Genomic DNA, 21,560 nt, shown 5'->3' on the forward strand with positions numbered 1-21,560 from the left:
TGCACGGCTGTGTCTCCAAGGCGGGCCTGGAAACTTCCAGCCACCCGCCTAGAGGCCACAGTGCTTACAATGGAGATACGGGTGACTGAGGTCTGGCTTCCTCAGGGAAGCCAAATTTGAACTTTCATCACTGAGGAATCGCTCATTTACAGTCACTCACCCTCAATGCAGAAGAGGGCTCAAGACACTGCACCAGACTTCAACACTCAGGGTTAGGGTCAGGGTCAAATTCACAAGATTTACAAAATGTATTTACTTGGGATGCCGGAAGAGATGTAGCTTCACACTGCCCCAGCTGCAGGGTTTGCTTAGCCCTTTCACCAGTGGATCTCACCAACAAACACATCCACGCCTCATCCCTGGCAGCACAGAAAACCACTTGGAAGACAGCCACTCCCACCAAGCTTCCTGACTTTGGTGTTTAAAATCTACATCATTTAAAATCTGTATCTCATACGTGAGATTACACTTCTCCGAACAGACATTGCGATTGTCATTTCACCCAAAAGGGCTTTAGGAAATGACACGCGGTCCAGACGCCAGAGGTCGCCGGCCGCCTTACTCTAGCCTAATTCCTTTGTGCCTGTATGGAGGCTTCACAGATACAGCCCGGTCACATTAATGACCATATGAGAAGCTCAGGGCATAGACAACAGTGCTGAATTTTTCCATTTTTCGCCCTTTTGTTTTATCCAGAAGACAGCTGAGAGGCGCTCCGGCAGATCATCTCCTCGAGTATAATGACTCCAGCCACTTCTCTTCACCCCAGGTCACCCCTCAGTCACATGCTTTTGAGAAGCCAAAGTAATTCTGTTCTCTTCACTTGGGTTCCAAGCACTAAATTCCTCCGTTTTATCAATTAGATTATCAAGCAGCCGTTTGTAATCTGGACTGCAATCTGATACAAAATTTAAGGCTAATTTAGGTTGCGGTAACAGCTCCTATTTACGTTATAGACAAGGCATGAATGAAAACTTTAATCTGTTCATAGGACCAATTTTGTAAACAAACCAATTATTCAAGCAATGATTGTCTTCAGTTAGATGCAAATTTCTTTGCTCATAAAAGATTTTCCAGTAGGAATTTTTAAATCCATGGTCTGTGTTTCCTGAGCCTGTCTCTGCACCATCCCCTGAGTGCACAGCAGAACTTCTCAGGGCATCCCATCAGCAGGCCCACTGAAGAGAATAAGCCCACAGCCCCCAGCCCAGGAATCAAGTCCGAGCCCCAGCAGCCCCTCGTCCAGCCGGGACTTCCTCACCAGCACAGCACCCAGAGGTCTTCCAGGTTTAATGCCACGTGTGCGTGGAAAGTAGAGTGCTGGAAAGACCACAGGGGACATTCTACAAATGCAAATTCCTTCCTGGAACAGCCCAGCAACCCTCTGTACCGTCCCCAAAGTACCCATGCCAGGCAGGCATAGAGAGTCTAATGGGGTGCCTAGGAATCAGCATTTAACACGATTCTGATGAATAAAAAAGTTTGAGAGGCCGGTCAGCGAGGGGCTGCTGTGGCCTCCACTCATTTGCAGGCTCTGAAGAGACACCGATTCAGGTAACAGGCCAGACAGGACAGGACAAGGATGGGAAAGTGGAGGGCAAATTCCATGGACCACCAACCACCCCGCCATCCCCACTGAGACTCTGTGATTTAAGGAGAGGCAAAGCCAGGGAGAAAAGATGCTCGCACCATGCGAGGGACTGAGATTTCACCTAAAACGCACAGCATGTGGCTGAGGGCCAAGGTTGGGTAAGCCGGGAGCACAGAACGGGATTCACAGGCCCAGAGGTGCCCCCCACACCCAGACCCCGTGTAGACCTCCCAAGTACTGCTTGTGTCTCCTGCCTGGTTTATTTCCTTCCCCCCTTCTACTGTGTTGGTTTCTCAGCCGCCCCCCACCACCACACACCCCTTTCTACAAGCTTGGTGGACTGAAAAGGGCGGGGGGGGGGTGGTAAGAGCTGGGCTCGGGGGCCAACGTCCTGCCTGAGACATTAGTTCCAACCCACCCAGCTGTGATGTGAGCTCGAGATTTCTCAAATGTGAGATGGGAAGGTAACTGAACCCACTTCCCAGGATGGCTGTGGAGACTGAGATCACATAGCCACATGTCAGCGTCCAGCACACGTGGGACCCCAGCCGTGTTGCCCTTGGTGGGAATCCCTCTATGCCCCCTCTGCTACCAGAGCCAACTCCCAGCAGTAGCTGTGGAGGGTGCATCCTCTATTCCCACCCCACTCACCTATCGCTCCACCCCGTGACCTGCCACGCAGCGGCCACCAGCAAATCCGGCCCCACTGGATAACCGACCACCACCAACCTCCCCCCACTTTGAGGCATCTTCCACTTGCAGTTCCGAAGCAGGGAGAAACCGCCCTCAAGGGCGCTCACCTGTTCCTTATTGCACGTAATGACCAGCCACGCAGGGCCACCAGCAAACCCGGCTCCACCGTCCAGGTTCTGGTGGGTTACTGCCCCCCTCCCCCACTTCCTCCGGCGGTGTCTGGGAGGCTCAGAAACTGCCCTCCAAGGGCACTCATCGGTTCCTTATTGCACTAATACCTCATTTACAGAAGTCCACTTTGACTTCCAGCACTGCAAGTGTGACAATTTAGGAATCCTGCTTGCAAGCTCCAAGAGCTTGAGGTCACGTCCACCTCACCAGCATCCCAGAGACCCAGCACTGTCCCACTCTGTGTTTAAAATTCCAAAATACTCTTTCAAAATGCTACTGGCATTTGGTTTGCACATAAAATGCTAAAAACCTTCCAGTGAAACAAATATCTTCAACAGTTGGATTCAATCATAACATGTGAGTTACACATCTGCCAAGTTGTAAAGCCTCATACATTTATAACATTTTATGTATGGTCAAACGGTTCATTAATATAAATTATGAAAGTCTCTAAGAAACAGATTTTTTTCTGGCATTAGATGGCCAAAGGAAAACTGGGTTCTGGTTGGCTTGCAGGCCTGTAGAGGCAGACATATCTGCTGACACAACCAAGCTCCTTCCCACTGACATGGCCGCATCCCAGGCCCCTCACCCGGACGCCCGCAGGCCCCTGGAGGAGCAAGCTGACCTGCCCACATTTCTCAAATACACAGCTGTTGCTCACACTGCAGATAGAGTTCAAGGCACGAGCAGGCCACCACGCTAAAAATACCACACAGCGTCCACGCCAGGTGACGGTGGTTTTCACTCCATCCCAAAAGCCCCATGTATGAGTTTACAGCCATGATTACTACATGAATTTTTAGACCCTCAAGACATACTTTACTTTTATGCAACAAAGTTAAAAGACTATCACTCAGATATAGGCTCTGAAACTGTGGAATAATTATTTGGGAACAGAGCCTCTGCCAGATCAGGATAAGCACTTGGGACAACACCCCGTGACCTCGGCCCACACAAACCCATCCAGACCAGAGGCCTCTCGCACTGCTCTGTAATTTCTGTGGATTTCTGTAAATGAGGTATTAGTGCAATAAGGAACAGATGAGTGCTCTTGGAGGGCAGTTTCTGAGCCTCCCAACCACACGGCCACATTAAGGCTGAAGCCGCACCACCTCCAGAAACACTGTCCATCGCCGAGGTGTGCCTGGCTTCTCCCTTTTTCCAAAACTTAACAAAACCTGAAAGGACAGGTCTGTGTAGAAAACCACAAACTACTTGCGATTCCTCTTCCCAGGTCAGGCTGTAGGAAGCTCGTCTCGGCCCTCACCGTGTTCTGACCTTGGTTCCCATAAGAAATAAAGTCAGATTTCTAGTCCCTGTCTCCTGGGCGGTGTGGCAGGCATACATACCTTCAGTTACATGAGGAAAGGCGTGGCGAGCCCCCTTCCTTCAGTAAAGCTGCACAGTTCCCCGAACCCTGATGCCATCCCCCTCACGCCACTGTGAACACCTGGACAGAGCACATTTCAATGCGTGCACCTTCGTGGGCTGGTTTTCTATTTCTCCACTAAATCACCCCAAAGTTAGCGCCCTGAACACTGACTTATTTTCTCCTATTTCTGAAAGCTGGAGTCCAAAACAGGTCCCACCAGCTAACGTCAAGGTGTCGACAGGGCTGGCTCTGGGGAAGCGACCGTCTCCTCGCCTCCCGCAGCCTCTAGAGGCTTCCGCATCCCCTGGTCCATATGGCACCTACTGTCTTCAGGACCCACAGCAGCCCTGACGGCCCCTCAGCAGAAAGACGCAGAATGTCAGGAGCCCGGGCTCCAGTGCTAGGGCCAAGCCTCCGCACCCTCCTAGCTCCTCACACACGCCCGTGCGAGCTAATAGAGATTCCACTTTAAGTAGTGTCACCTGTGTAAGGGGTAAGTGCCCAGCTGTGAACTGGTTAACCTCGCTCACACAGACCCCGGGAATAACCTCACAGGCCATGGACCACTTCACAATGAGTGACCACCTGCTCGGGGACCTCCATGGCCCAGTAGAGCCCTCCGGTGCCTCCCCGTGGACTCAGGGTCTGCAGCACCAGAGGGCCCTGGATAAAAAAGACAGCTCCCATGTCGGGAGGCACCCACCAGCGGTTGGGTTCCCGGTACTTTAAGTAGCCCAGGTGGACAAGCCAGGCCCTGTGCAACTCCATCACAAGAATAACGGCTGCACGTGGCGAGTGAACAGGTGACCACCCCTCAGCCCAGCTGGCCGCGCTAAGCACATCACCACCGTGACCTCCAATGAGACTCAGCTGCTGGCACAGTCCAGGTATCGGCCCCCAAGAACATTCTGGATCACAATTCACAGTAGTGATTGCGATCAGGGCCACACATGGCTGAATGTATTTACAGGAGGACGCCACAGCCGATCTGGCTGGACTGAGAACATTTCCCACTGTACATTCTTACAACACCATTTTATTTGCGCTTTATTAAACTTTTACGGCTTTTTTCTGCTTATCTACTTTATGGGAGTGTTTCTTGTTCTTATGACTGCAGTGATACTTTAAGCTACAACTATTAATGTGTAAAATTAGTTTGGAAGACGCCTTCTCATTAAACATTTCACAAGCAAGCAGTCAGAGGCACCTAACCTGGAGGCCTGTTTTCTTCTCTGAGCCAAACCTACATTGGACTCAAAGAAAAGGGCACACGGAGAGGGGCTGGATCTCCAGCGCCCATTCCTAGGGTGCCTCCTGTGGAGCAGATATGGAGGGAGAAGCCCTGGGCTACGGCACCGTCGTACTAAAGAAAAGTCCATTTGGGTAAATGTAAGTGCCAGACTTAAGAGATTAAGTAAACCATGAAAAGAAACCACTAACCACAGCTTCTCCAAAACAGAACTAAACTCCCTTTAGTTTGAATTGGAAAAGCAGAAGTGCTGATCAGGATACAAAAAAAAAAAAAAATGACAAAGTATCTGAACACAGGAGAATAATCAAGGGCCACTGTCTCTTCCTGTGTCAGTGGGAGCCTCGCATCTAAGCTGGATTTAGAAGGTTGCTGCTTTGGACTGAAAGTTATCCCCAAACCGTTTGTAAGCAAGTGGAGCAGAACGCTTCAATTATTTCAAGGTTTAGCGGTAAAGCTCTGTAACTCTCACAACTATTTTAATTGGTGTAAATTTTAAAGTGACTCAATCTGTTGGCTGGAGTATCTAACGGCTTACCCACGGGGTCATGTTGGAAAATTATTCCAATTGCCTTTTTTTCCTACTGAAGATGCATTTGAACGTTCTTGTAGTTTGCAGTTGGCTGGTTCTGATGTTTGGTCCTGAGGAGGTCCAAGTACCCGGAGGGGAAGAATCTGAAACCTCAAGCCATTCGAGTGCTGTCTGGGGAGATGGAGACCCCAACCCGAGGGCCACTGACGGACTCAGCACGGGCGCAGGGCCGCCCGAGGCAACGGGCCACGTATTTGCCGCTTACAAAACAACATAAGCACGCACCCCTAGTTGTGCACACACGCTCTGTACACGCTCACGTCTGCCCATACCAACACCAGCACACAGCCCCAGGTGTGCACACACGCTCTGTACATGCTCACATCTGTCCGTGCCAACACCAACACACAACCCCGAGGTGTGCACACACGCTCTGTACACATCTGTCCCACCAATGCCAGCACATATTCTGTATGCACTCACATCTGTCCCTGCCAATGCCAGCACACATCCCCAAGGTGTGCACACACGCTCTGTACACGCTCACATCCCTCTCTGCCAATATGAGCACACACCCCCAGGGGTGCACACATGCTCTGCACAGTCATGTCTGTCCCTGCAGCCTGAGTCAAATAGTCACAGAGAGGCAGAGGAGGAGGAGGAAGGACGCGATGGGCACCGAGGTCCTGGGCCGGTTCCCCTCCCTACCACGGGAGAGACCCCTCATGTGATCCTGCCGTCACTCACCCTTCCGCCTCCATCCGCCATTCTCCCACATGGATCAGGAGGACGCCCACTGCACAGAGCTGTGATGAGCATGAACAGAAGACGGCAGAAGCTCACGCCAATGTGCTGAGCACGGGGCCTACGGAGTGCTTCTTTCTGCTGTGGCTGACATCATCAAACAAGAGGCTGACACGAGAATGTCACTCGCTGAGAAACTGAAACGTGTGACCTAGGAGCCTCTGAAGGTCTAAGAACAAACCAACAAACCAAACGGTTTTGTTTGTTTTTCAAACACCATAGCCTGTTTTTTCTTTTTTTTCATGCTCTACCTTGGGTATTATTTATTTTAATTTCAAATTAAGTCCAATAAATACACAAAATCACAGGACTGAGCATGGAGCATTGTTTCACTTCATGTCCTCCAGCCTTTAGGACACATTAAGGAAAGACATGATTCCAGGATTCCCATTAGAAAGGCTGCCCTGAGGCACCTGCTGGGGCAGCCAAATTGTAGCAGTTGATGCTGACCCCAAGCTGCTTGAATGAAGCAGAAGATTCCGGAGGTCTCTTCTCTTCTGCCCCTAGCCCAGGAGAGAAGGTGGGAGGAGAAAGGTGAGAGAAGACAGGAAGAAGGAGGGGAGAGTGAGGGAGAGAGGAGGGGAGAGGGAGGGAGACAAGAGGGGGGAGAGAGGGAGAGAGGAGGAGGGAGGGAGGGAGAGACGAGGGGGGAGAGAGGGAGAGAGGAGGGGGAGAGAGGGAGAGAGGAGGGGGGAGAGAGGGAGAGAGGAGGGGGGAAGGGGAGAGGAGGGGGAGGGAGGGAGGAGGGGCATGTTCCATCCACCAAGGCAGCTGCACTGCGGAGAGAAAGGAGGATGTGTTGCTTCTCAGGACAGCAAGTTCAAGCTGTTTATAATTGTTAGCGTAAACAGTGACCAGCTGAGGACAGGGCTGCAATTGGAGATGACAACGTTTTATTTTCATAGTTGATATTGGGGACCTGGACCTAAAGCACCATGCCTTACCCTTTTGCCAGATGGGCCAATGCCTCTCTCTACTTGACACTATTTGACTAAATACCCGATATTGACTAGGAATTATGAAGTGTATGAAGTGTCACCAAAGTCGAAAAGAACTGAGTGGGACCAACGCCGCACCTGGCGGCTCCTCGGTGGCTGCCGACGTGGCCCTCAGGCTGCGGGTGAGACCTTCTAGGGGAGCCCAGACAGCGGTGATCATCACAGCCACGAGTGCTCCAGTTGCCCCAAAACTCAAGCATAGCCTGAGGAAGGCAGCGCCCGCTCAGATCCCCGTCCGGGCTTGTGTGGCACACTGGAGAGGCACACGGCACCAGAACATGGCACTTTAAGTGGCTTTGTGGTGTGTAGGAACACAAAGTGGGGTCTCGAGTGGCTCAGAAGTCACTCCCACCAGCCTGCGGGACCCGGACGGCCCCTTTGGACTGGCTAGAGTCTCTCCAGGGCGGGCTCCAAAGTCCCAAGGATGAGGTGAGCGTCGGTCTTGCTCTGAGGAAGGACCCTGACAAGTATCCTGAACATGCAGGCACACAGCTGGCTGACTCATTTGAAGGGACCTGCTGAGCCACGAGCCAGGGTTGGCTAGAGAGAACTCAACTAACACACGAACCCTGCCCAGGCGCCCACCTGGGGCGCCCACGAGAAAACTACAGAAGCTGTGAAGACGGAGGTGTCCACAGGGCTGGGAGAATCCTGGGAGAAGCCGCACTGGGGACCGGGAGGGACGGAGGGCTGGGCCGCACAAGCAAACGAGGGAGGCTCTCGGTGCCCTGTAGACTCCTCTGCACTCACAGCTGCAGGCCTGGCTGGCAACACGACCTTGTCTGCAGGGGCCCAGGAGCACGTGTGTTTGGCAGGAGCTGCCCTCCTGGAGCCACACTACGGGTACCGTCATTTTAGAGGCAGGTACCTGATATCAGCTATGACAATCAACCATGCCACCCTGTATTACAGCCGTGTCCTCAGCGGGTCACTCTTTGTGCTGACAATTACGAAGAGTTTGAACTCACTGTCCCAAGAGGCAACAAGCCCTTCATTATCAGGGCCGCAGCTTCTGTGTAGCCCTCCACCCCCGCCGTTTCCCGTCGGGGCAACATGAAGACCCATGACGGTGACACAGAGCCAGTCCAGTAGCTTCAGTGCAAGAAAAATCACAAAAACTCAAACACATCCTAAACATGGGCAGTTGGTAGGAGCAGATTCCTCAATTCAACCTGTTCAGAGGCTTTCTGGGCTAGCACAGCTCTGATCACAGGCTTGCGCTTTCTGCTCCCCGTGAAGGGCGGCAAGGAGGCCGGGCTCTGCCATTCTGCAGGCTCTGCTACGTGGAACCTGCCCTGTGGCCTCGGTGGCCTGTGCCAGACAGCGTAACCGTCGCCCGCAGTGAACACTCGGCACAGCGCAGCAGGCTTGGGGAAGAACAGAAAGTGACCTCTAAGCCTGCAGAAGACGCTAAGCCACGCACAGCCTCACGCGCACTGCGTGTCAATCGCCTCCGAAGCAGGAACGAGCTCTTTATAGTTCCAGTAAATGCAAAGGCCGCCCTGGAAAACTGCGTGAACCTTTCTGACAACTCACAGGTGGGGAGCCACTGCCTGAGACACAAAGGTAAAGAATTAACCTGAAACTGCATATTGTAAAACTTATTTTTAAGTGGTGGCGCTGAATTTAAAAGACTCCCAAAAATACTGCATTAGAAAGTGACAGAGTGAAACCGTGAGGCTGACCACAGGAGTCCCTGGAAATTTCACCAAATGTTGTGTCAAAACTGGGAAACAGAAGAACCGCACCTGATGAAACATTCGATTAATCACTTGAGTCCTCCCCACATACGAAGCTCTGTAAAAAGTGTTCCCAGAAGGTAAAGTGAGCAGGAGGGCTGTGAACACACAAAGAGAGAGCCACTTCATCCACGGACCACAACAAAAGAAACGCTAACGAGTGCCGATGACACGCTGGAGTCCAGGGCTCTGGGTGCAGCTGGGACGGGGATACTCAGGGTCCCACTGTCCAGAAGGGAACCCAGGGTGGAAACACCAGGGAGCCTGTCCCAGGGTGCAGAGCCAGTGAACGGTGGTTCATACTGGGCCAATCCCAGCTGCCAGGCTCTGGGGCTCCTCGGGACAGAATCCTGTTGGCTTCACTCTGGGGTGAGAGAGGCGGCACCATCCCCCAAAGGCACCTTGAGAAGTGGTGTTACCCTCCATCCCGGTCCCCGGCGTTACCCTCCATGCCCCTGTCCTCGGCGTTACCCTCCGTCCCCCTGTCCCTGGTGTTACCCTCCGTCCTCTCTCCCCAGTGTTGCTCACCATCCTCCTCACCTCCAGGCCCCTCTCCCTGTCCTCCCTCACTTTCCTGTTCAGCCAGAGCACATCACATGTCTCTTCCCTTTTCAAGAGGCTCAGCTGCACCCAGAGGCATTCCAGCCTATTCGGGATGGGGCATACACCCTGGGGAAATGCCAGCACAGGGCCGGAAGGGCCTGAGACCCTCTCACTGTCGCCCAAGAAGGATGGAACAGCCCACAGTCACGCTGATTGTCAGGCAGGATGAAAACTTCTGTGTCCGAAATGCTCTTTTCACTGGAACTGTTCAGATCATTCGTGAACAAATCCGTTAAGTACCAGCAAGGGCCATTCCCACTTATTCTCTGGCTACAGTTTTCCACCCACCAGCAACCACACTCCTAGGAATTATCCCTAACGCACAATCAGCGCCTTGTGCCTTTAGGAAAACCTCTTTCTCTCCAGCTTTGTCCTCCTTCCACAAAAGGTGCCTCTGACTGCCTCACTCGCCACACTAGGATTTCACTCGGCTACGGAGGAAAATCTGCGTGGGGCTCAGAGGTGGGTGGTCCCTGCATGGGCAGCAGGTCTGTGACATCCTCCAAGGAGCCTGGCCCAGGCCTGCCTCACACGCCAGGACTCTGCCTTCTGGCCCTCGGGCCCCCGAAGCTGCTTTCCCTCCAGGTGTCATGCCCCGGGCAAGAAGGCTGGACAAGGGCCCAGGGCTGCTGTTGGTCGGGAAAGCCTCCTGACACTTCCCACTCCAGGAACCCCCATCAGCATCCCAGCATCTGGACCTGTGTCACCAGCCGCTCCGCCGTGCAAGACAATTGGATTTTCAGCTGGGTGTGCTGCTTCCCTAAACAAAGTAGGGTGTTGTTACTGAGGAAAAAGGAAAAAATTGGCATCCTCTGGGCAAAACTGCGACATCCAGCCACCGGTTCTCACCACCCCAGAGATGTCCACCCAGGGCAGATAGTGTCTTCAACCAAGCGCCACTGACCCAGAGTGCAGTAATTAGTACACTTTCACCAGAGTCACCCACTCCTTCACCTTTACACCCAAGAAAAACATGTTTGCCAGGCAAATTAGGTGTCCAGGAGGTGTAAGGAAACCCCAAGCCTGCTTTAAGCCTCAGACTTTTGAGACCGTTGAGGGCCGTGCACACTAGAGCAAGGCTGCACCCGAAAGCTCTGCTCCTGCCAGACATCATGGACAGACCGCACGGCTCAGCCACATGGACCCTTCCAGGGGACCTCCGTGGTACACGCAATGATTTACACTTCGTTCAGCCTCGAACAGACCACGCCCTCATTACAGGGTCGGTGGTCCACCTCCTGCCATCAGCCCCCCACCTCACCGACGGTCTGTGTCTGCATCTGAAATAACTTTGCTGTTTTACCTGGGTACCAAAATGCAGCATCGTGATGTTTAAAGGTCTTTAAATACCAACACTCCGGGTGCAGTCCTTGTCACTTAAATCGCTCACTCGATACAGGCCTCACTCACAACTCTGAGGTAGCTCATACCTTCCCTACCTAACCAAGGAAGAAACGAAGGCATGGAAGCTGCAGCTCCTAAGGATTAGGATTAGGATTAGGATTCAATCTAAGGATTAGATTAGGATTCAAACCAGTGATCTTCGTCACATGCTGACCTACCTCTCAGGCTGAGATAACGTTCAAAATTAACCAGGTAGAACAGCGTTCCATAAATCAGCTGGAAATGGTCCTTGTGGATGGGCCTGTGGTTACTCCCTGAAGAACAAGACCATTAGCCCAAAAATCCACCTGTGTCACACTCAAATGTTTACATATCCAATTATTTGTAAAATCACCCAATCAAGCATGTTCACAACCATTTAGAGCCATATAGATTGTCTGCTTTGCTGACAATCAACCCAAGACCTCTGTCGGCAAAGGGCACGGTGACAGGTCCAGAGAAGGTGGGACAGAGACACAAACAGGAACCTCTCCATCCCTGGGAGCCTTGCTCTGATGGGCCCGTGAGGACATGGTACAGACCGCGGGGCACAGGCAGATGGCAGGCCAGAAGAACGGGCTGCATTGCTGGGAGGCAGTGCTTTGAGCTCTAATGGATGGAACACTGCTAAACAGCGAAGGTGGAGAGAGGGCATGAAGAGGCAGCAAAGCACAGCCAGCCTCGGGGAACCAGAAGCCACAGGGACATCAGGTTGGGTGCTGCTGTCTGCTGCCCACCGGCTGGGGGACTGTACTGGGCCTGGAGGGACATCCCTGACACTCCCCACAAGATGCCAGGGGCACCCCCAGCCCCAGGTGAGAACCACGGATCCCATGGCGAATGAGGCCAGCCTGTGGGAAGTGGGGCTGGGACAGTTCTGCACAGCTTAATAGGAAAGTTGGGTTCTATTTTGTGGGGTTTTGGACACGCCGATGGCTAGTCAGGGCTGTCCGTCAGGAAGTGATTTGAGGACAGACTAGAGAAGGGGCTGCCAAGGGCAGCGGAGCATTCGCTGCCTGGGTCCAAGGAAAAGGAAATAAAGGCTCGCGATGTGACAGTGGGGGGGAGCACAGAGGGAAGGAACTGGTGGAGACACAGGACTGGCCCCGCACAGGGCTTTGAGCAGCTTCCTGGGGGTCGTCCTATTAATTCTCCTCATGGCCCCAAGAGGCGGCTGTAAGGATCCCTCTCCTGAGGACAGAACTGCTCCAGAGCCACACAGCGAGGATCCACAGAACCAAGATCCGGGCCAGCTCCAAAGCGGGTGAACTTGACCCCTCACCCATGGTCCTGAGACAGGGATCGGAACCCCCTGGACACACAGACACAGGAACTGCAGGAAGGGGAAATAGACGCCCCGGACCAGTGGCAAGACCCAGGGTTTCAGCCCTCCAGGGCCACTGGGACCAACCACTGCACAGGTGGACACACGATGCTTTAACTCACTCTGGGGGAAGGAGCCCTCACTCTCAGGGTGGAGATCGAAGCTCAATCGGGCCAGCCTCCCTGCAGGGCACAGCCTGAGCCACACATGATGCTGAGGTGCCCCAACGTTGGGGTGCTCAGAGCCACTCAGCTGAGATCGTGGTGCTTTCTGTAACCACCCTCGTTTCTTTATGGTATAGATCTGGACTCCATCCTTTGCAATGTGTGGGGTTCTAGGAAGAGGCTGGCCAGCCGGGGAAGTGTCCTGGGCTCTGTCCCAGTGATGATGAACTTGGCTCCCCACAAGAGCAGCCTGTTCACCACAGTGACCCCCGGGGACCACGCCTGCACCCACCTTGCTGAAGATAATTCACTTCTCATCCGTGAAAGAATAAAGCTAGACTAACTCAATTTCACACTCACTTCCAACTTTAACAACTTGTGTTAGGAAATCAAAGACAAGGACTCTGACCACGTCACAAACCCAGGAAGCAAAACCCGAGACTAACAGAACGATGCCACCTTCGCAGTTCCGAGCTTTACTAGTTGTTTTTCTTTTCTGGTCTGTTTTCCTCTTTTGGTTTAAATAATTAAAGATCCTCGTTGACAAGAAAAAAAATTCTCTATGAAACTAAAAAAAATGGTTCTAATTAAACATTTAAACATTCTTCCATATGCTTTATAAACAGTTGAAATTACAGCTCTACTTACTGTTAAGTACTTTAACCAAATGAAAGATTAATTATACAGACTGGTAATTATAAAAAATAAGGCTACATATTCATGGCATCATGAATAATTAATAAGAACTGTTTGATTTCATTCAGACCAGGGATTCTGTGCTAATAGGCTCTCAGCTGTCTTGAAATAATGGTGAAATTTTAAAATTACTTTTGTACTTAAACGTGTCCGCAAAGTGAAGCACAGCAGCTAACATCCATCGTGGTGCCCAGCAGAGCGACCCGCCCTACTATGTATGGCCAACACCCTGATTCCCGAGGGCTGCATCCCAGGGCTGTGCTAGTGCAGAGAACGTTCAGGAAACAGACCAGGTGGCAGGAGGGGGTCTTGTCCTCAAGGAACCTCATGAGTCTTGCTAAGGGGACAAACAGCGAGAGAATGAAACCGGCAGCCACGGAAAACGGACAGCGATGCCCAGGCCTTGCCATGCATACCCGCTCACTGGCACCTCCCTGAGACCCGTCTGGCACAGGCAGCGGCAGGGTCCGGCCCTTGGAGCGCAGGGATGGCAGAGCAGAGCCATCAAAGCGGGCGGCATGCCGACAGTGGCTTCTCCGCAAGAGCTCCTGGCTCTCAGGTAGCTGAGGGCTCCTCAATGGGAAATTCTGGCTGAGCTCCAGGGGAAAGCCGGTGGGAGGCCCATCTCCTCTGCCCCCATCTCCTCTGCCCCAACCCTGGAAGAGGGTCAGATATCAATGCTAACTCTTGTGCTGACTCAATTAATTCCAACAATTCAGAAAACAAACTTGCTTTAAGTATTAATTTCCTAAAAAGAACTAACATGAATTCAAATAATTCACATAATTAAAATGATTTTAATTGTTAATTTAATTAAAACATCTCCGTTTTCACAGCATCATGTACCTTGGTACTTTCTCCTTATTGCATTTCCCATCTTCCAGGGCAGGTTTCCTTCCACCCAGGGTAGCAGCGACTCTGGTGTCTCGGGTGTTCCCAGGCTTCCGTCAGCCCCTGGGGGGCTTACAGTTCTGCAGCGGTCTCCATCCTCATTAATCTGCATAAGAACATCCGTCCGCAGGGATGTCCTGTGGCCCCGTGGCCACATCTGACGTGCAGCTAAACGCTGGGCGTGTCGCCTGGTGACAACAGATGACACAACTGTGGGCAAGGTAGCACCTCTGGGCGCCGACACTCTCGATGAGTTTTTTACAAGACCATTCTTTAATGGGTGAACCCTGACAGGAAACACTAAAGATTGTTTTTAACTATTTTTATATCGAGACAAATCTTTATCAAACGTTCACTCAATGCTAAATGTCACTTCTCCAGCCAACCCCTTTAAGAATACCTAAAACTTAAGACTGGAATGACACTTTCAAACACATACTCTACTCATGCATTCTCGGGAGCAGAGAGCAGCTTAATATTTTCACGATACACAGGCATGAAGTTTGGCGAAGTCATTTTAATATTTTTACCTGAATATTTTAATAAAATCAGAAGATCATTTTCACTCTAATACTCTACTTACAATGTAATTTTCCATTAAATAAACAGTCAATGTTCAGTAACCCACATGCTGATAAACTTTTGAAAACTTTAGAAAGTATTAAGTAAAATCAAAGATTACTTTTAATTTTCGAGCTGGCAAGAGCCTGTGTCAGGGACCAGAGTTGAGATTGAAGAGATAAAAGCACGATTATTTTCTTAAAGAAAAGCGAAATTCGTAAAAGAGACCACGTGATTATATAAAGCAACACAGAATCCGTTTTCCGAAAAGGCAAACGTGGACCACAGAACACCAGCGTTGCCCGTGATGAGAGAAACAGTTAAAAGGAAGAATTCACGGTGGCCCAGCATAGATCAGGTGTGGAAGGACAGAGAGGTGATGAAATGATCCTCCTTCTAACTTCCCAGAAAGGCACAAATGGCCAGCACTGTAACTGAAGACCACGCAGGCACCAGCGTGAACTCAGACTCCATGGCCAGCATCGTAACTGGAGACCACATGGGCAATGGTGTGAACTCAGGCCCCACGGCCCACACCGTAACTGGAGACCACATGGGCACCAGTGTGAACTCAGACCCGACGGCACCTGCCTGGGCTGCTCCAGCCACCACCAGAACCTGTTCTGCAGCTGAACTGGAAGCTGATTCTGGAAGGAACTGAGAAGCATGAGGACGAGATCCTTCTACCTCAACAGGGATCAATTTTTTAATGATTTCTTTCTTTTAGAAAACTGTTAATAAAATACTTTGTTCCAAAATGACCAGGATTTCAGCAGCCTCTACGTTCCTTCAAGTCAATCAAAGCTTTCAAATAAAACCCGGGGCCGCCTGTGTACCTAAGAGCCTGGGCACTGAACATTCAGACAAAACGTCCAGGGTGAGAGTGTTCACGTCCCAGCGTATGTGTTTGAAAGCAGAGAACTGAGATTCTTCTGGGTTAATGCAGGCGATTGGGCCAAAAAACAAGGCACATCCACCTGTGAATGGGATGAGCTCCCAGCTGGCTGCGCAGAGGTTGTAGATATGAAGGAACTCACTTCCCTGCACACTGAAGGGCATCAGCATCTCCACTTCGACCGCACCTGGGCTCTGCTCGCCCCTCACAAGCTAGGATGACAGTGGCTGCTTGTGGACAGAATGTCAAGGACGGATGGACAGACATCCTGGACAGACACTGTACAGAGACCAGGGGCTGGGCAGGGGGAAGTGGCACAGCCTTGGGGCCAGCAGGGGCGAGGCCAGGAAGCCTCAGTGAAGGCCTGCATCTCCACATCCAACAGAAGCAGGAGCGGCCACCCAGTGTGGGCTGCAGCTGCGGTGAAGTGGCCAGTGGGACATAGCAGGAGGCCGTGGCCAACCTTACCCCCAGCCCGGGAGGAGGGGCCCAGCTGCAGACACTGCCCCAGGAGCCGGCATCCTGAGCCCCCAGGGAAGGTGGGAAATTGCCCCTGGGCACTGGGCGCTCAGGCTGGAGGTAGTGAGAGGCCCCCAGAGGCTGCCTCACCAGCCCAGGGGAGGTTACTTCCAGCCCAGAGGCTCAACAGGGCCCTTGGTGGTGAAGCTTAACCTTGTCCTCTGACAGAGGACCATCGAGACAGAGTCACTCAAACCTCTGCCAAGCTCTGCACCCAAGTGAAGCTGTTACCACAGATGCTGAGGCAGGCAGTGCTCATCTCAACTCTGTACAAGTGGTTTCTGTAGCCAGTTCTCCAAATTCTTAATGACAAACCACACTAAACGTGTTTTCAGTATCACCTATGCTCATAGCTATGTATAAAATAACTATCACCAGGAAAACTAGGTGGTGAACCCAGGAGGAGGAAATCCCCACGACGAGTCGAGAGAACACCAACGGACCGTTGGCTCTTCCCGGCTGAACCCAAGAGTGCTTGGCTGGGCTCACTTCCGTTCTAATTTCCAGATTTATTTTTACTTTCCCACAATTTCATTATGAAAATGTTCTAACATATTTAAAAAGTGGAAGAACAGTACAACGAGTGGTCAAGTTTTCTCCACACGGAGCTCCAACAACTGCTAACATTTCGTTAGATTTGCTTTCTCACTCTCTCTGTAGATCAGACAGAGAGACAGATTTGTTTCTCCTCTGGAGCCACTTGAAGTGAGAGGCTCCTGCTGCCTCACGGAGTCCTCAGGCACACATTCCCTAGGCATAAGGGCCCCTCTGCAGACGCAGTACCATCATCGGCAGACAAGAACGATTTCAGAGCATCGCTGTCCAGGTTATGTTCAGGTAGCACAATCGTCCCGAAAACGTCTTTTCTATCCTGGCCACACACTGTGCCGAGTGACTCTCCTTCCCCGTCTTCGTCAGGAACAGCCTCGCACCCCTTTTATCTGTGATCTTCACTTTTCGAGAGTCCGGGGCCATTTTCCTGCAGAATATCCCCTACCCCAGAGGCATCTGTTTCTAGGGCCATCATTAAATTCCCTACTATGCACCTCCATTCCCTGTAAACAGGAAGTTTCAGTCTCGAGGCGCGATCACCTTCTGTCAAACGCTTCTCGGCAGCTTCCGGGTGAGGCTGCTGGTTCACCAGGGGCGCGAGCTCCTACTCCTGGTCACTGACGGCGCGGCCGCGACCAGCACCACACACCGAATCAGAAACGTCTGGAGGGGCCGCCGGCAGCCGAGACACCTGGAGGTGTGAATGGCACAGGCGTGGGGCAAGAGCAAGGTCAAATCATAACGGAACGTCTGATTCCAGACAGTCCCACCTGGGTAAGATGGTGACATCTCCCTAGCAAGTATCTGAAGCCAGAAAGTACAACAGAAAATTCACGACCTGCCTTCGTTCACCCAGGCTGCTCTAACAACACACCACAGGCTGGGTAGGGGCTGGCGAACGACACAAGTTCATTTCTCACAGCTCTCAGTCTCAGTCTCAGGCTGGAAAGTTCATAGTCAAGGCCTGACAGGTTTGCCTGGTGAGGGCTTCCTGGTTCATAGACGGCGCCTTCTCACTGGGTCCACACACCGTGGAAGGAGTGAAGGAGCTCTCTGTAGTCCCTTTTTTGAGGGCACAAATCCCATTTATGAGACCCTCACGACCTCCTCACCGCCCAAAGCTCCCCCTCCTAGCACTATCTCCTCGCGGGTGACGATTCCAACTTGTGAATCTTGGGGAGACACAAACATTACAAAAGCCCATCATTTAATTTTTTTAAAGGCATTTTTGCTTCTACAAAGTCTCAAGATAAAATGAAAAGAAAGAGGTCTGAGTCAATCCACACAGTTCTCCCAAAAAGGCAAGTGATCAATTGCCACCACTTTTTATCCGAGACCCGCTGGGTGCCCCGGTCTGCACGACTAATCCTAAATCACCATCCTCTCCTCTGCCACTCAGAGGTCAGAGTCAGTCCAGAGCTTAACACCAAGGCAGAGCTACTGAATGACACCAGCTAATCCAGTAAGACAAGCCAAGACTCCTACCCAAGGCCTGATACTTCCCCCAGGGAAACATGGAAGGGCCAGACACCTGGCAGCCCTTCCTTCCTGCTCTAAAGCCCCAGAGACACAGCCCCGCCAGGTGTGTGTCTCGGGCAACGCACGGTAATGTCAGCTGGGCACCGAGTCTGAGAACATGTTCCCAAGTAAAAATGAAAACAAGACTGCTGAGAAAAGTTCATGCTTAATCACCTCTGTGCTAAATTCTAAATGCAATGTTATTTCAGAGCTAGGTGGAAGTAATTCCTTAAAAATATATATATGAACAGTGACTAGCAACCAGGGTGATAAGTACTCAATATGTGTTTGATGAATAAATGAATTTTTAAAATTTATGAAAAGAACACACTCTATTTAGGAGAATTCTATTTAATCGGACGTCCTAACTATACAGTGGCTCCTTCGTGCTGACAGCAGAGTTTGCTTCAGTTAACTCAAAAAATGGTAAGTCACTCTAACAGGAAACCAAAAGGCTTTACAGAGAGTCAAATTATGGTGCCAATTCAACTGTGCATGGCAATTTCACCTTAATATTTAAATTCCTGAAGCACCATACTCAGAAAACAAGACATAACATACATAAATGCATCGCCTGAAGCACCATCATCTAGAATTTGACAAAGTTTGACTGTGAGTTTCAAGAAAAGGGCTGACGAGGTCAAGAAGTTCCTTCCCCTCTCCACTTACCTCCCATTTTGGTGACCAACTTAATGCAGAGAAATTCCTGTTTCAGGTTTACAGACATTGAAGCAATCCTGGTATCTCTTCCCCCAAGACACCAACAGGCTGAAGTCTGCAGGGTGCACATACTGAAAATCACAGGAGCACTGGAGAGGCGGAAAGAGGTGCCCGTGAAGATGTCATCCTTTCCAAGACAGGCTCTGATTCCGCCTCCGGGCCCTTTTGCAAAAAGCCATTGCTACAAATTCACAGCCGCCAGGAGGAAACACACAAAAGACCCCATGCCCTCCTGGCTTCCCAGAAGGCCTCAGAAGAACGAGACACGGAGCCTGCGTACAATCCTGGACCCTCCTCCCTGCATTCAGTTTGACGTGTGTCACTTGTTTGACTGACGCAGGTCCCACAATGGGCACAAGGAGACCCGTCAGGTCAAGAGGGTGCTGCCCGGCTCATGGTCCACACATGGGGATGCGTCAGGTCGGGAAGGTGCTGCCCGGCTCACGGTCCACACACGGGCACCCGTCAGGTCAGGAGGGTGCTGCGCAGCTCTCAGTATCAGCCACATATGCACATTCTTCACTGAAGCCACTGCATGAAACCACTGCATGAAGCCACGCTGGAAGCACTTTCTGGCAGGTTTAGGAGGCTCGTGTCCAAGGTCATTAAACACATGGCAAGCTCGCCTTGGAGGCATTTTACTTTGCTTATGACAATGAAGCATTCTCATTGCACTGAATAGAGCATGCTTTCTTGTTCAGTGCCTCTTTGAGATAGGCATTTTGTGCCTGTCTTACAGATTACATCAAGGCCCTAATACATTTAGACCCTTTTCTCAGGTACACACAAAGCAGCGGCATCTCTAGAATGTGTTTTGGACCACGGGAGGAAACCAAATCGCAGCATTATCCATTGATGTTGCTTAAAGTGTATTTCCAAATGTGTCTCCCGAGCCCGGCCTGTGTTCACGGCTTCCGCTGACCACACGGCATCTGCTGGGCACTCTGTGCACTTTCTCCCACACTCGCCACGCCTGTGGTCCTGTGCCTGTCCTTCCACACATCCCCAGGCGGCTAAATCTCCCACACTCACCACGCCTGTGGGCCTGTGCCTGTCCCTCCAGGCCTCCGCACCTACCACGCGGCTAACGCACACCTCCCACAGGCGGCAAGTGCCTGAACATCCCCACGGCTGGAGGGGCTCCGAGTAGGTTCTACAGAACCCACAGACAGGCATGGCCACCCCGCCCACGGCCACCAGAGGCTTTGCTTTGTCTCTAGAGGTGCCTTCGATGAGGCGACATGGCAGATGACCCAGTATTAGGTAATTAAGACTCAGGAAATCACGGCGGTCCTACCTTTAGAACTCACCTCTCTCCCCAGCACTACATCGCGAAGGGTGGGTCGCCAGAGCTGCGGAAGAGATGCCCAAGGCTCCCTCCTGCCCTGACAGGCTGGGACACTGCTCCCCTCTGTTGGTTTCTCACCGCACCTCAATAAACTGAGCTCACAGCAAGAGGCAGGCATGGGCTGAGTAGAAACACACAGCAGACCCTGGGTGGACAGGACGGAGGACAAGGGTGCTCAAGGAGACGAGGGTGTGCCCCAGGAAGAAGGTGCATGCGGGGTAGTGGGGGCACGGGGGGAAGAGGGTGCACAGGCTCCGAGAACCTGGTGGCAGCAAGGCCGGTCAAGGCTGAACTCCAACAGAGGCAGCAGCAACGGTGTTGGGCAAGTCACAGAGAAAGCACCACCCAGAGGGGCTGCAAGAACCAGCAGCGACCCCAACCCAACATGCTCATCGGACTGGGCACACACACACGCTGTGGACACGTGTGAATATGTTCCAATTAACGTGATGTTACATAATAATCAACAATGTTAACCCCACGACTTCATTACATGGCATCTGGCACATTGAGACTTTTTATTCTGTCTCTCTTCCTATACAAAGAAGTGGAAAATAGGTCCAAGATCATTCACAACAAATTATGGCTAATTGCAAAAAAAAAAAAAAAAATTCCTACCCTCACCTTGGAGGATCTCAAGGCAACACCTCGTTCTTTGAGGTCATGGATTGGACGCTCTCCGGACCCCTAGGTGGATCTGAAACTGCAAGGAATCCCCAAATGGGCAGTTTTGGGGCCAGCACAGACGCCAGCCATACATCCAGGCAGGTCTTGGCAGGTTGCTCCGTGACCTCGTCTGGTTCACTAACCTTTTCTTGCACTCAGAACCCGCCAGGAACGAGGGCACCGGCCCGCACGTCTCTGCTCCCAAGGCTACATCCCCTATGTTCTGCTGCACTCTGGGTTCCATGCCTTAGATCCCAGGCACCTTAAAGTTGACGTTTCCCCCACCAGCCCTCATGAAGATGATACTCAGATAACGTCCTTCCTCTCCCACCTGGTCAGTACCCAGGGAGAAAGGAACCCGGGTCTCTGTTTGATTTTCTGCCAGTCCATCAAAAAACAGCTGGCCAGCAGCACTGGTGCACAGCACTGCCAGGTTACCCGTGAGGAAAACAAAGCAAAACGAGATATACTCAGGTCAGCTGCGGCAAGTGCTTTCACATCCCTGCTCCAACAAGGAAAGACAGGAGGCCGGGAGGGTGGCTCACACCTCTTGTCCTTCCTTGTTGGG

The 21,560-nt window shown here is 51.7% G+C and overlaps 1 long non-coding RNA gene across 2 annotated transcripts in view; it reads right to left on the reverse strand.

The window, feature by feature from the left end:
- Positions 1–6,795, reverse strand: part of LOC139361230 (uncharacterized) — a 104,137-nt gene extending 97,342 nt beyond the window's left edge. The window contains exon 1 of one of the 2 annotated variants that reach the window (XR_011618793.1): positions 6,359–6,795. This is a non-coding gene — a long non-coding RNA (uncharacterized lncRNA). The remainder of the gene's footprint in view (positions 1–6,358) is intronic. The other variant, XR_011618792.1, reaches the window with a different exon arrangement.
- Between the last annotated feature and the right edge of the window lie 14,765 nt (positions 6,796–21,560).

This window comes from Macaca nemestrina, unplaced genomic scaffold, assembly GCF_043159975.1.
Source record: "Macaca nemestrina isolate mMacNem1 unplaced genomic scaffold, mMacNem.hap1 Scaffold_112, whole genome shotgun sequence".
Lineage (NCBI taxonomy): Eukaryota > Metazoa > Chordata > Mammalia > Primates > Cercopithecidae > Macaca > Macaca nemestrina.